Below are 14,243 nucleotides of genomic sequence, written 5' to 3' on the forward strand. Positions count from 1 at the left end.
CAGAAAAGTACCTCTTGTTTTTACTGACATAGGCTTAGTGAAATATTCTGGGAAAGAAATTCAAATCAAATTATATCACGTTCAGTGATATAATAAAATTGTGTTTATTTCTGTTCAACTAGCTCATAAGCTCATATTTTATTTGTTATTAACCTTGTTTTGTGTGTTTGGTCTGGGAATAAGCTTTTTTCCTTTTCTTCCTTTCCCTTAAATTTTTTTTTTTCATGACAACACTAGGGCTCGGAAACAGGGCTTCCTACTCTTGTTTGGCGTTTTTGTTCAAGACTAGCAGCTATGTTACCCAAGTGGGGTACAAACTTGAATAACTACTCTTTACCTTATTGTAACAAGGGCTCCTTTAAAACCAGATGATTGAAAGAAGAACCCAGGCACTGTCCTGACTGAACTCCATGCTGCTCTTATAACCCGTTCACTTTAAGCTGTTTATCCTTCCCAATCTCAGCTCACGGGGGGAGCAGTAACTGCTTCCTAAACCCTGACCCCAGTGAGCCCAGAGAACCAGACCTGCCTCGTGCACAAGTACCTCCTTTGTGCAGTGCCAGGGACCGACGAGACTGCCACAGGTATACCTTCATGTTGGCTCACTGTTATTTTCCTTCCCGTAGATAGTCCTTGAGCTGTTGAGCTGATTCCCGACCGGCCACCTGCCAGGGCAGTCTTGCTGCTCTGTCCACTTATTTCTTTCGTGTGCTTGCTCATGTGATGTTATAAGCAGAGTTATGTGGCTATGTTGCTGCTCGTGCATACACATCTACATGTTTGTCAACTGGTTTCAGATACTTCGTTCTTTTTTAGTTTATATATATATAAATATATATGTAATACATAAATACATATATTTGGCCCTCATTCTATCACTTGAAGGTCGTGTTCAAGACAGTGATATGGCAGGGTTTGATTGAATATTTCCCTTTCTTTGTCTCCCTCCCCTCCCTTACTCCGTACCTGTACTGTACCTGTACTGACCTTCTTCCTTCCCAGCTAGGTCTGCTTACACATGGAGAGCTTATAGACGCAATCTCCTATTTCTTCTTTAGTCTATTAGACATTATTTTGAGGTTATATCTTAATTTCAGTGAAAATTTGTCTTTCCATGGTAGCTCAATGTTTTCAAGTGATGTCATCATAACTTATTTTAAATTAAGATTTCTTTTTTATTATCAATTATGAATATTCTGGAATGTCATTTTTACTGAAAGTTTTGCTTATATATGAAAATGTATGTTAGTAGTACTGGTATTAATTTGTTGTATTTTACCATTTGGACGAGTTGCAAAATATTGGTGCTGTTCTAATTATCACTCCATTTTCTTAGCTGTGAGGCCAAAATATAATTAATCCCATTTTAATAGTTTCATATTTTTTCATCTATTTCATAACCTAGAGAATTTTTAACTTTACGAAAAAAAAATCTATTAATGGAACAGACCAAAGAGACAAGAAATAAATCAAATTCTATAGAGTAAACTTTTTTTTTTTTGTCCTTGAACTCTGGGCCTGGGCACTGTCCCTCAGCTCTTCAGCTCAAGGCAAGCGCTCTACCACTTGAGCCACAGCACCACTTCCGGTTTTCTGGTGGCTTATTGGAAATAAGAGTTTCACGGACTTTCCTGCCCAGGCTGGCTTTGAACCGCCATCCTCAGATCTCAGCCTTCTGAGTAGTTAGGATGACAGGCGTGAGCCACCAGCGCCTGGCTTCAACTAATTTTCTGAAAGGGCACTAAGAAGACACAACTGGGAAAGGACAGTCTCATCGGTAATGCTCCTGGAGTAGGGGATGGTGATGTAGGTCTGTAATCCCAGCACTTAGGAGGCCAGGAAGGAGGACTGTAAGGCTGAGCACAGCCTGACATGCATAGTAAGATCCTGACGCGAAGAGGGAAAGAAAGAAAAGGGGGGGGAGAAAGCTGTTGGGAAAACTGGATATCCGCATGAGAAATAATTGGAGTCCCCTTACACCATGCATAAATATCAACTCAAAATGGAGTAAATACCAAAATGCAGGACCTAAAACTACAATATGCATAAAAGAAAGCAAGAAAGAAAAGCTCTCTGGCATTGGTGCTAGAAGTAACTCTTTGGTTAGCATACCAAAGAACATAGGCAACCAAAAGCATAAAAAATAAGTAAAAGCTGATCAGTAAAACGCTAAAATTCTTTTCCACAGCAAAGGAAATATTCAACAAAATAAAAAGGCCATCTCTAGACTGGGAGAAAACATTTATGTGATAAGGGATTAATTTACAAAATGTATGAAGAGTTCACAATTCAATTGCTATTGATTTACATGACATTTAAACTGCAATTGATTATAAATGACATTTAAGGACAATTAAAAATGGACAAAGGATCTGAAAAATATGTTTCTCAAGGAAGTCATGAAGAGGAACTCAACATCATCAATCAGCAGAGAAAGACAAATCTAAACCTAAGTAGGTAACACTTCATCAAAAAAGTGAGCAGTGGTTTATTTGGTAGAGCACCAGTCATGGTAAAAAAGCAGGTGGTAAGTATTAGCAAAGTTATATAGAGAAAAAAGGAATCCTTGTATACTACTGGTACAAATATAAATTATTATGTTTATGTTCCCCCAGCCTAAAAATTAAAAATAGAACTACTGTGTGCTTTGAGCATTTCTATTCAGGTCATAGTATCCAAAGGAAGTGAAATCAACAGAGATTTCTATGCTGGGTACTTATTACCGTACTATTCCAATATCCAAGGCATGGAAATGATGTCAGTGCCCATTAACAGTGGTTACCAAGGGCAAGACTACAAGGAGAAAAAGAGGAGCATCTTCTGCTTCAGAACTTTTCCTTAGTCCTGAAGTCAATTGAATTGCATCAATTTTGGACTGAACACCAGTGGCTCATGCCCATAATCCTAGCGACTTGCAAGGCTGGAATCAGGAGGATCTTGGTTCTAAGCCAGCCTAACAGAACAGTCCATAGGATTCCAGGTCAGTGACAAGATGCTAGGTGTCATTGCACAAGCCTGTCATCCCAGCGACAACAGAAAGCCTAAAATAGGTGGATAACTAGCCAGCATGCACCTGGGAAGGAAGCGAGACTCTTACCTCAAACGACAAAAAGCAGGACTGGAAGCATGGCTAAGTAGTGGAGCAACTGCCTAGCAAGCCTGAGGTCCTGCTTCCAAACCTCAGTACCGCTAAACAAACAAAACAAAAGTAATCTTTTTGTTTTGCTTTGTTTTGTTTTGTTACAGGGATACTCATTGATAGATGATCAGGCAGGAATGAAATGACTACGCACTGTGGCTGTAAAAGCAAAATAACACATTCACCTCTGCAAAGAGCGTGAGACTTTCCCAGCTGGGGGCTTGTTCCGAGGTTCTGACCTACCTTTTCTACCTTCTTTTCCAACACCATGGATTCAAACTTTGAATTATAGTACTTAATGTGTATCAGGGTACGTAAGACACAGTTTACTGGCTGTTGTCCTTTATGAAGTAGCCTGCGCCTTTCGTGTTTGCTGATGTGTTCCTGCAATATCATGTTGTGTTAATTATTGTATTTGTTCCTTCATTTTCGTTGCTAAGCAATGGCATTACATCTTTTGTATAAATATATTGTTTGTAAGCCAGATACTGGTGGCTCACACCTGTTATCCTAGCTACTCAGTAAGCTAAGATCTAAGGATCTCAATTTAAAATGAACCAGGGTAAGAAAGTCCATGGGATTCTTATCGCCATTTAACCACACACACACACACACACACACACACACCCCTGATAGGTGAATAGATATATAGGTAACATGATGTGTTTATTCATTTTACTATTGATCATCAATTAGATTGTTCCCAGTTTGGGAACAATCCAAATGCTATAGGCATTTTTGTACTTGTGCTTTGATATACATATGGATTCATTTCTGTAGGTTATATATCTAGGGATGAAAGTTTAGCTCATAGAATAAGAATGATTTCAGGTTTAATATATATGGCACATAAATGTCCCCCAATAGTTGCAATTTGCATTTGTTCCACCAACTATAGAACTTCCACACTCACACCAGCCCTGGATATTGATAATCAGTTTTAAATTAAAGTCACCGGTTGCATGTGTCATTTTTCATGTGTGGTTTTGACTTGCGTATCCCTAGTGACTGATAAGACTGATAATATAGAGCAGATTTGCATGTTTATTACCCATTTGGATATTGTCTTTTGTGAAGTGCGGTGGCAGCAGCGTCACTGGGAAGTTCACAGGTGAGCAGCTGCAGCTTAGGCTCATGCCTAGGTGGGACTCATCCTTAAAATAACCAGCAAAAACCAGTGCTCAGGAGAGTTCCACCAACCTGGCAATCACAAAGCTCTGAGCTCACAACTCATCACCAGGGAAGACGGAAGGAAGGAAGAGAGGAAGGAAAGAAGAAAGGAAGGAAGGAAAGAAAGAAGGAAGGAAGGAAGGAAGGAAGGAAGGATGGAAGGAAGGAAGGAAGGAAGAAAGCAAGGAAGGAAGGAAGGAAGGAAGGAAGGAAAGAAGAAAGAAAGCAAGGAAGGAAGGAAGGAAGGGAGGGAAGGAGAAAAAGGAAGAGATAAAGAGAGAGACAGAGGGAGAGAGGGAGCGAGGAAAGAAGGAAGGAAGGAAGGAAAGAAGAAAGAAAGCTAGGAAGTGGCACTGTAGCTCAAGTGGTAGAGCACTAGCCTGGAGCTGAAGAGCTGAGTGCTGAAGCCCAGAGTTCAAGCCCCATAACAGACAAAAAAAAAAAAAGAAGAAAGAAAGCAAGGAAGGAAGGAAGGAAAGAAGAAAGAAAGCAAGCAAGGAAGGAAGGAAGGTAGGAAGGAAGGGAGGGAGGGAGGGAGGGAGAGAGGGAGGAAGGGAGTGAGGGAGGGAGAAAAAGGAAGAGATAAAGAGAGACAGAGGGAGGGAGGGAGGGAGGAAAGAAGGAAGGAAGGAAGGAAGCAAGGAAGGAAGGAAGGAAGAAAGCAAGGAAGGAAGGAAGGAAGGAAAGAAGAAAGAAAGCAAGGAAGGAAGGAAGGAAGGAAGGAAGAACTGGGGCCATGGTTAATGTGGTAGAGGATCCTGAGTTCAAATCCTCAGTTAAAAAAAAAAAAAAAAAAAAAAACCTCTCATTTAAAAAAACAAAACAAACACATGGTCTGTGATACTCATGTACACGAGGCAAGCTACTTAATGTTTGTATTTCTAGTCTACTGTTGTAACCTTTCTTTACTGCTTTGTGAGGGACAAGTGAAAGAGGGTATCGAAAGCACTTGCAAGAGCCGCACACAGCACCTACCTCCTCCTGGGTGTTGATGCTTTGCATTCCTTCATTTGGCCTCCTAGAACAGGTAGTTTACACCTCTCTGCCCCTTGCAGAATTCTAAGGTCTGTGTTGGCACCACTTGGCCTACATCCAGAGGCCCGTGATCCTTGCAGGATCCTTGTAGAATTAGTGGTGATCACCTATATGACAAGTACCAAGGTGTAAAATTGAGTAAGAAGCACAGTCAGAGAGTCTACACTGCATATTGGCACCCTGGTGTGGCCACACCAACAATGACCAAAACCCTCTTTTCTCTGTCTGCTTTCCTTGTCTGTGTTCGCAAATCAAAGATGACGTCCGCCATTGCCATGGTCTGAGGCTTGCTATGCACACGTCAGAAGCCAGTTGCTCCTCTGAGGGGAAAGAAAATCTGCAACAAAGGAAGAGGCAACAACGCTCCATAGGAAATGCACTTAGTAGCTTGCCCGTGTAACTAATGCCTCTGTACAGCATTTTATAATTTAAAAAAATGTACAAAATAAAGAAAGAAAATCTGCAAGAAACAGAAAAGGCAAAATTATTAACTGTCATTTTTATATAACACGTACACAGTAGAATTTTGCCCAATAATCATTTTTAGTAATGTCATCTTTTTTTTCTATTCTTTTTTTTTTTTGGTCAGCCATGGGGCTTGAACTCTGGGCTTGGGTGCTGTCCCTCAGCTCTTCAGCTCAAGGCGAGTGCTATACCGCTTGAGCCACAATGCCTCTTCTGGTTTTTTAGTGATTTATTGGAGATAAGAGTCTCACAGAGTTTCCTGCCCAGGCTGGCTTTGAACCGAGATCCTCAGATCTCAGCCTCCTGAGTAGCTAGGATTACAGGTGTGAACTACCAGTGCCCAGCTAATGTCATCTTTTTCCTTTTCTTGATGTTACAGTCTGTTTCTAGAGGTCTAATATTCACAACAATTGCTCATAGTAATTGAGGCATATTTTGAAATACTAAATACTGGCTGGGAGACAGTGTCTCATGCCTAGCTATAATCCTAGCTACCCAGGAGGCTGAGATCTGAGGTTCACAGCTCAAAGCCAGCCTTGGAAGAAAAGTCCCCATGAGACTCTTCTCTCCAATTAACCACTCAGAAAACCAGAAGTGGAGCGTGGCTCAAAGTGGTAGAATGCTAGTCTTGAGTAAAAGCACTCAGGCCCTGAGTTCAAGCTCCACAACCAGCAACAACAACAGCAAAAGAAATATTCAATACTTCTGTAACGTACACAGATCGAGATATAACACCCAGGGAGCATGCGACTAAATCTTTACATTGCAAAGGAAAAGATGCCTAATGATGGAAATGAAAAATAAACTTTATATAAAAAATTATTAATATTTATTTTATTTTCTTTTTTTAGTGAAATTTCATTGCTTTCAAAACTTAAACATTTCTAGCATCACTTGAATGATTGGGGCTTTTAAAGCTAATTTCTAGCTTTTTTGTTTGTGTTTTTGTACCAATATTGGTACTTGAGCTCAGGGCCTGGACACTGTCCTTTAGCTTTCTCATTTAGGTACTGGTACTCCAACACGTGAGCCACAGTTAATTGGAGATAAGAGTCTCACAGATTTTCCTGCCCAGCCTGGCTTCAAACCACTCAACCTCCGGAGTGACTTAGAGGCATAAGCCACCAGTGCCTGGCTTAATTTCTGGCTTTTAACTCTTTTGACAGATAGTGCGTGGGCTTTCATGTACTCTTTACAAAAGTGGACAAATACAAAGTGAATCTTTCCCTGAAAACAAAGACAAGCCTGGCTCCTAGGCTGGGCACATCTCTCCAAATGTCCAATCCCCCAATCATTTTTACTGATGGAACTTGCGAGGGGCTCTGCAGCACTTTATGGCTGAGAAGCCTCTTGTCACCCCTGAACTGGTCACCACTAGGTACTCCTATAGTCCATCAAGAAGGCTACCCCTGCACCCCAAATCGCCTCTGCTCCCAGAGCCAAGAGCGCCCGCAGCAGCGGCCTCTGGGGCTATCAGATTCAAGCCAGCAGGAAAACTGGTAGAAAGGATAAAACGATTGGATCCAAACCTTGGAATGGTTTAAATTCAAGGGTTTTCATTTCTAATTTTAGGCCTAGGATTAGAATAGTCAAAAAAAAAAAAAGGAAAACTAGTCCTCTGTTTAAATAATCTCTCTTGATGATGATGTAAAGTCAAATAAATGAGTTTTTAAGTGTCTTGGAGACAGACACATTTTTTCTTTGCTTTTTGGTTTTTGCTGATGTCCATCCAGACTAGGCCTACATGAGCATAACCACGTACCAGTGCCAGTTTAGGAAGAAAAAGACTCAATATAATGTCGGATTTATTACAAAATGTAAAAAAAAAAAATACACTATAGACCTCCCAGTGAGTGGCTCTCAATCAGTTTTACCCGTTTTTGCTCAACCATTGTGCTGATCGCCTTCTAGAACTTTTCTGCCTCCTGCCCTCCCATCCTGTTCAAAAATATAACAATAAACCAGATGCCAAGTATCTCAGTGTGTCTCAGCGCTGTCTGTACCCTATATTCTGTGTTCCCTCCTGGCACACCGTGTGGCATTCATTTTCACGTGGCTTATTTAGTTAAACTTCCATGTGTGTGGCTCTAAATAGAATACGTTCTTTTCTGGAGAAACTGAAAAAGAGTCTGCAAGGCTTCAGTTCTCATTACAGCTAGGGTTGTAATGGCTTTTCTCTTTCCCAGCCCAGCACCTTGTACTGAGCAAGATGTGTGTTTAGAAACCAATAAATAAGAAAAATAACAGCAGCCTTGTTTATCAACTCAAGCTCTCCAGGCCTGTCTTCATCATGCATTTTGCCACTTAAGGCAAAATCAAGGCCTTGCTGTTTGCTTGTATTTATCTATTGCTTGCCAAATGGCCGACTGGTCTCCTCCGCCTCAAAGCAACCTCAGAAGATGGACTAAGCTATTCTGATTTGATGACTTTATTTGGTCCTTATTTTCAAGGCTTTAACTTTTCATCCATAAAATTAAAAATAGAAGTGAAAGTCATCTTTGGCTTTAAAAAAAATTCTAATTGTACCCTCATTTGGTTCCATCGGATTCCCCTGGCAGAACTTAGAAGCTCGGTTCCACTTCCTATCACCATGCTTTGGCATTCCCTCTGTCCTTACCTCTGGGAGATGTTTGTGGCCTGGGCTTTGGTGCTGGTTTTGAAATACATGTCCCTTCATGTTCTTTGGAAAGTGGCCATTATCCACATGGAAGGTTATTACAAACTTTGAAGATTATGTGTGCCATATGCTCTCGAACAAATGACTATTTAAAACTTACTTGATGCCTTTCCCTCTTCTCTCATAGCTTAAGCTTTATATCCTCAAATCAGTGAGCTTAAAACATTATTTTCTTCTTAGACATTTAAAGTGCCAGTAGGACCCCTGGATCCTGATGGGGAGCTGTGATACGTGGCCACGTTTCTCAGGATGAGGGGAGAAAAGGTAAATGAATCGCAAGCCAGTGGACGGCATTGTGGTTCAGGCAGAGAAGAGTTTATTGGGAGAGCTGAGCTGTCCTTCTGGACTCCAGAGCGAGGAGGGAGAGAGGGAAGGAGTGAGGGAGGGAGGTGTGACCGAATGCCTTTTCCAAGTGACCTCAGAGCCCAGGCTCCCATTGCTGACTCACGGCCAGGTGATGGACAGTTACAGGTGCTTCCCGCTCCTGGCAGGTGATCTCTGGGAAGGGTGGGGAGGGCTTGTTCTCCCCAGAGGACCTAACGGTTTCACATTCTTTGCATCTTAGTAAACCAGGCGTGATTGGAGAAGGCCTAAAGTTGGAGAGGGTACGTGAGGTTTAAAAATACGAAAAAATGCTTAAAATGATTGCAACCCAAACTAAGTTAACTGAGACACAAAAATGCTTTCCATGGGTTCATTGGCTTGAGCCCTCAGACGTCACTGATGTTGAAAACCGGGGTTAGATTGTGTCTGCTGTGGAAAGTTACCAAAACCTAGGAGGAGGAGGAAAGCCACCACATTCACAAGTGCAAATTTAAGCTTTAAGATCGTTTGCTCCAACCGGAGTCCTCAGCACCCTGCTCTTTTTATCCTACAGGTCATAGGTGTGAAGAACAACACTGAAAAACTACAGCTCACGAGTTTGCCCTTGACAGAGCACCTCCTCCGAATCTCAAGTAATAAAGCCCCATCCAATGTAATTCAACACTGAATTGTGCAATCTGTGGTTCTATAACAAGAAACATGTCAGTTAAGTCGGGCACAGAATAATGTGTTTTTTTTCTTCAGGAATAATATAAGAACAGATTTGGGGTTTTATATTGGATTGTGGTAGGGAGAGAATTGAAATATTTATACGTCAATTTTTCTGAAGATGAGGTAATACAGAATCAAATTTTGTTGGTTTTCCTCTATTTAACCCTAAACAGATAAACTCAATGGCATTTAGAGAAAAAAACTAAAGCAGTTGAAAAATGTATTTTAGTGAATTTCTAATTTTAACTTAAAACATGGCTAGTTTAATCCTGTGCTCCATGGGTAGAACTGTGTTCTCTGAATTCTTACTTTTCAAAGTAGGGCCAATGGGCTTGTGTGATTAACGTGGCTAAGGCTGTGGGAAGTGACCAGGCTTAGGTTCCGCTGCAAGCCACAGGCCAGGATTGCATTTGAACAATCCCACGTCACTCAGAGACACAGGGAAGTTTTCTGGGCACTGAGCTCAACTCAATACTCACCAAAGGCAACATCAAGCAGACTTTGAAAACCACCATAAAAAATTCTAAGGGCAGGTTATGTTTGCTAGACAACAATAACTTCAAGACCCGTCTTCTAAAACTCTTCTTAAATATTGTAATTGAAAATTCTCCCCTGCTTTCAGTTTTTCCATTTTTCTTTCTCCTTCCAGTTCTCCTTTCAGACTCCTCTCCCTCCTCTCTCTCCCCACCTATACGACATTCTAAATGATACATTAGTAAACATAATTTAGCCATTTCTCCGGATACAGGTGAAGTTTCTCTCTAAAGGCAGGGACTCTTTACGTAGGGTCCTTGACTTCAATCACAGAATAAGGATTTCCGCACAAGTCATACTGGTAAGAAACCTTGGCGGCTCTTTATTGAGTAAGTGAGCGGGCCAGCAGACCCAACAGACAAGCGGCAAGGAAGAGACAGGCTAACAAGAGTGGGCGCTCTCCAAGGGAGACACATGCACAGGTCTTCGGCTGCCAGGGGATTTATGTGTTCTGACTTAACCATAGAAAAGGATAGGAGTTTCTCTTTGCTCTCAATCACTCTTGGCTCTGTTATAGTTCTAAGTTTCTGGCTCTTGTTTACTACTCTGATGGGAGCCTTTCTCTGGGGAAGGGATACATGTTGCCAAACATGTTAATTCTTGGGGGAAGAACTGCATCTCTCAGGAAGCAATCCATGCTGTCCTCATGCTTTGAAGCAAAGACAGTGCTTCCGTGTTTCTAAATACTGTTTCTGAGTTGCCTTTACCAAGCCTTATTTTCTTCAATTTATCCTGACTCATTTTCCCCTAAAATGACTTTGGTTCCTCAATCTTAAGGGAAGCAAATAAATGAATATCTCCTGCATTTGCTAAGCTTAAGTTTTTTGAATTTCTGGCCTCATTTTCCCTAAAAAAAAAAATCATTAAATTCAGGACCTATTCTTGATTTTAAAAGTTCAGCTAAATGCATTAAGTATAATTTCCTGGATGAAAATGTGTAGTGTCATGTGGGAACACACTGGCGAGATACAGAGAAGCCACAGTTTGAGAGGTTGAATTGGGAGTAGCCGGTGACCGTGAGTGGACACATGTTCCCCGAAAGCCTGCAGCCTTGAATGCACTTATCACTGTTAGGAAACTGAGCTGTGAGAGCCAGATCAACTGTAGGGGAGAGTTAAGAGGGATGCCGTGGTGACCTGCGGAGAGGGAGGAGGCACAGGGGGTCGAGGGGCCTAAATAGGGTCATGGACAAGGGCAGGGTCTCTGGGAGCTCCGGAGGTCAAAGCCTCGTGAGTTCATGGCACAGGTCTGGAAGGTTCAGGAATCTGTTGTCCAAGCCCCTGCCCCCTCCTCTATGAATTCAGGTGTGTTCATCACCTGGGGTGGGGCAGGGATTTTACCTCTAAGAGATTTCAGAGCGTCCCCAAGATGCCAAGATGGCATCAGTTACACCCAGTTTCCATAGTTCAATATCATGTCCTCCATTACAAAACCTCGACAGGTTCAGACTGTCCACCTATTCGTTTCCCTCAAAATAATCAGTGTTCGCTGTGGAGTTCACCCAAATTAGAACACGACTTCATTAAGAACTTTAAAGTATTCCAAAACTAATTCTAAACATGAATCAACGAAAAAAGAGCCGAGAAAACGTGTAGGAGTTCCTCAAAGGGGGAACTTCAAGCTTTGATGTTCTGCTCAATTTAAAACATATAAATTATAGTATCTAAAATAGAGCCAACACAGTAAGGCACAGAAATAGTCTGAAATGAAACAGAATACAGTAGCCAGGAATAGACCCAAGAATATGTGGTTGCTCAGAATCTGAAAAAGATGGCATTTCAAATTGTTCAGAAGATAAGTTGAATTTCCAATAAATAACACTCAATTTCTGACTAAACATTTGGGGAAAAGAAACCTGAGACTTTTAAGAGAAAATAATTTCCAGATGAATCAAAGATTTAAATGTGACAGAAGGAAAAAGGACAGGAAATAAAGAAGAAATTACAAAATACTAAAAGGCAATTTGAGCGAATAACTTTATAATCTTAAAATGAGGGCACCTTTCCAAGAAGTATAAAAACTCAGGATTCATAGCAAAATGTTGATCATTTTCACCTTGTTACATCATAATGTATATTATCTTCTAATATAAATTAAAAGAAAACAAAATAGAAACTGGGTTTTGTACCCCCCCAAAAAAGAGTTAAGACATAAATCACATACATCTCCCACTCCAACAACAACAAAAATAATGGAAGCAGAAAAATACAGGCATCAATAAAAAGAACCAATTAAAATGAAGATAGCTACTTTTCATGATAGAGTAAGGGAAAAGGCATTTTGTGCTGTTGTTTGCTCAGGAAATGAGTTGATGGTTTATGTGACTGCAAGGCTCACATCTAAGTTTTTTGTAATCCTAAGAGAATTTCTGGGTCAGATAGGAATTTATATAAAAATCTTAAATTCAATACTTTCTAAGCTAACAATTCCACTTTGATAAATTTAACCAGATGAGATATTAATATAGGTTAATGAATGCATGTATGAGAAGATCATATTCAACAATGAATAGCCATTGTATATGCAATAAAGTAGTTGGCTTTGTGGTGCACACTGTAATTGACATGTGGAAGCCCCACCACAGTGAGACACCTACTAGAATGGTCAGAATTCAGAACATAGATGTTGCTGAAGGCTGGTGAACATATGGAGAAACCGGAATTCTAGTTCATAGTAGCCAGAAATGGGGTAGCCACTTGGGAAGATAATCTGATAACTAACTTGTTGGCTTGCTTGCTTTTCTTGCTTTCTGCTGTTTTTCCCTTCCCTTCCTTTCTTTCCCTTTCCATCTCTTCCTTCCTCTCTTTCCTTCCTTCCTTCCTTGCCTCCCTCCCTCTTTCCTTCCTTCCCTTCCCTTTCCTTCCTTCTTTTCTTTCTTTCTTTCTTTTGTTCATTCGCTCATTCTTTCTTCCTTTCTTTCTTTTTTCCTTCCTTCCTTCTTTCCTTTCCTTTCTTCCCTTCCTTCCTTTCTTTCTTTTTTCCTTCCTTCCTTCCTTTCTTCCTCCCTCCCTCCCTCCTTCCCTCCCTCCCTCCCTCCCTCCCTCTCTCCCTCCCTTCCTCCCTTCCTTCCTTCCTTTCTTTCTCTGGATCTGGGGTTTGAACTCAGGTCCTCACTTCCATTTCTGTCTTTGTACTGATCAATTAGAGATAGATTTGTATGTTTGGTCTGGTTTCAAACCACTCTTCTCAGATATTAGCATCCTAATGGTAGTTTCTTTCCACAAATGTAAACATTATCTAACTCTTCCATCTAGCAGTGCTATAGTCATGTTCTTTGGCATTTAAGCAAATGCACATAAAACTGATGTCTACACAAACATACTGCACACAGATGTTTATACAGCTTTATTTATAACTGTCAAAACTTGAAAGCAACCAAGATACCCTTCAGTAGATCCTGCCATGATGTTTTGGCTGTTATTTCTCCTTAGTTTTACACGTGTGTGTGTGTGTGTGTGTGTGTGTGTGCGCGCGCACACACACACACACACACACACATAGCCAATCTTTAGACTACTGTTGCTTTTTATTATTTAATTGGCTTCCAGAAGCTTTTTTTGGTCTCATTAGTATATTCTTAATAAAATTTAGTTGGTGTGGTCTTATTAATATCTCTCTCTCTCTCTGGAAAAGTTTAAGATGTGTTGCTAATACAGCCATTTTTGAATGTAAGAATTTGGCTATGAAAAAAAAAGAAGAATTCAGCTATGAAATCCTGAAGTCCTGCGTGTGCGTTTGTTCGGAGGTATTTGATTACCCTTTCAGTCTCTTTATTTGTTATTAGTCTGTTCAGGTTTTTTTCTTTCTTCCTTATTTTTCTAAAAATACTCCATTTCCTTTAGGTTATCCAATTCATTAGTATAGAAATTATTCACAGTAGTACTTTATGGGCCTTTACATTTCTGAGCTTTCTTTCATAATTTCTCCATTTCCATGTTTTATATTATTTGTTTAAGTCCCCTTTATTACTTTTATAGTTAAACTAAGGGCCAGTCAAATTTATTCTTTTTTAAAACCTCTCTTACAGACTTTTAAAACATAGTTCTTTTGTTCTGTTTTTTATTTCATTTTTGGTCGTTATTATTCCTTATCCCTGGTAGGCCTGGGATTCTTCACTTCCTTCTCCTGGTTCGTATCAGAATTCTGCAAGCTTCCATCTTAGCCTTGCTTGTCATAGAAATTTCATTT

This window comes from Dipodomys spectabilis, unplaced genomic scaffold (assembly GCF_019054845.1).
Source record: "Dipodomys spectabilis isolate Male_0828 unplaced genomic scaffold, ASM1905484v1 ptg000019l, whole genome shotgun sequence".
NCBI classification, from domain to species: domain Eukaryota; kingdom Metazoa; phylum Chordata; class Mammalia; order Rodentia; family Heteromyidae; genus Dipodomys; species Dipodomys spectabilis.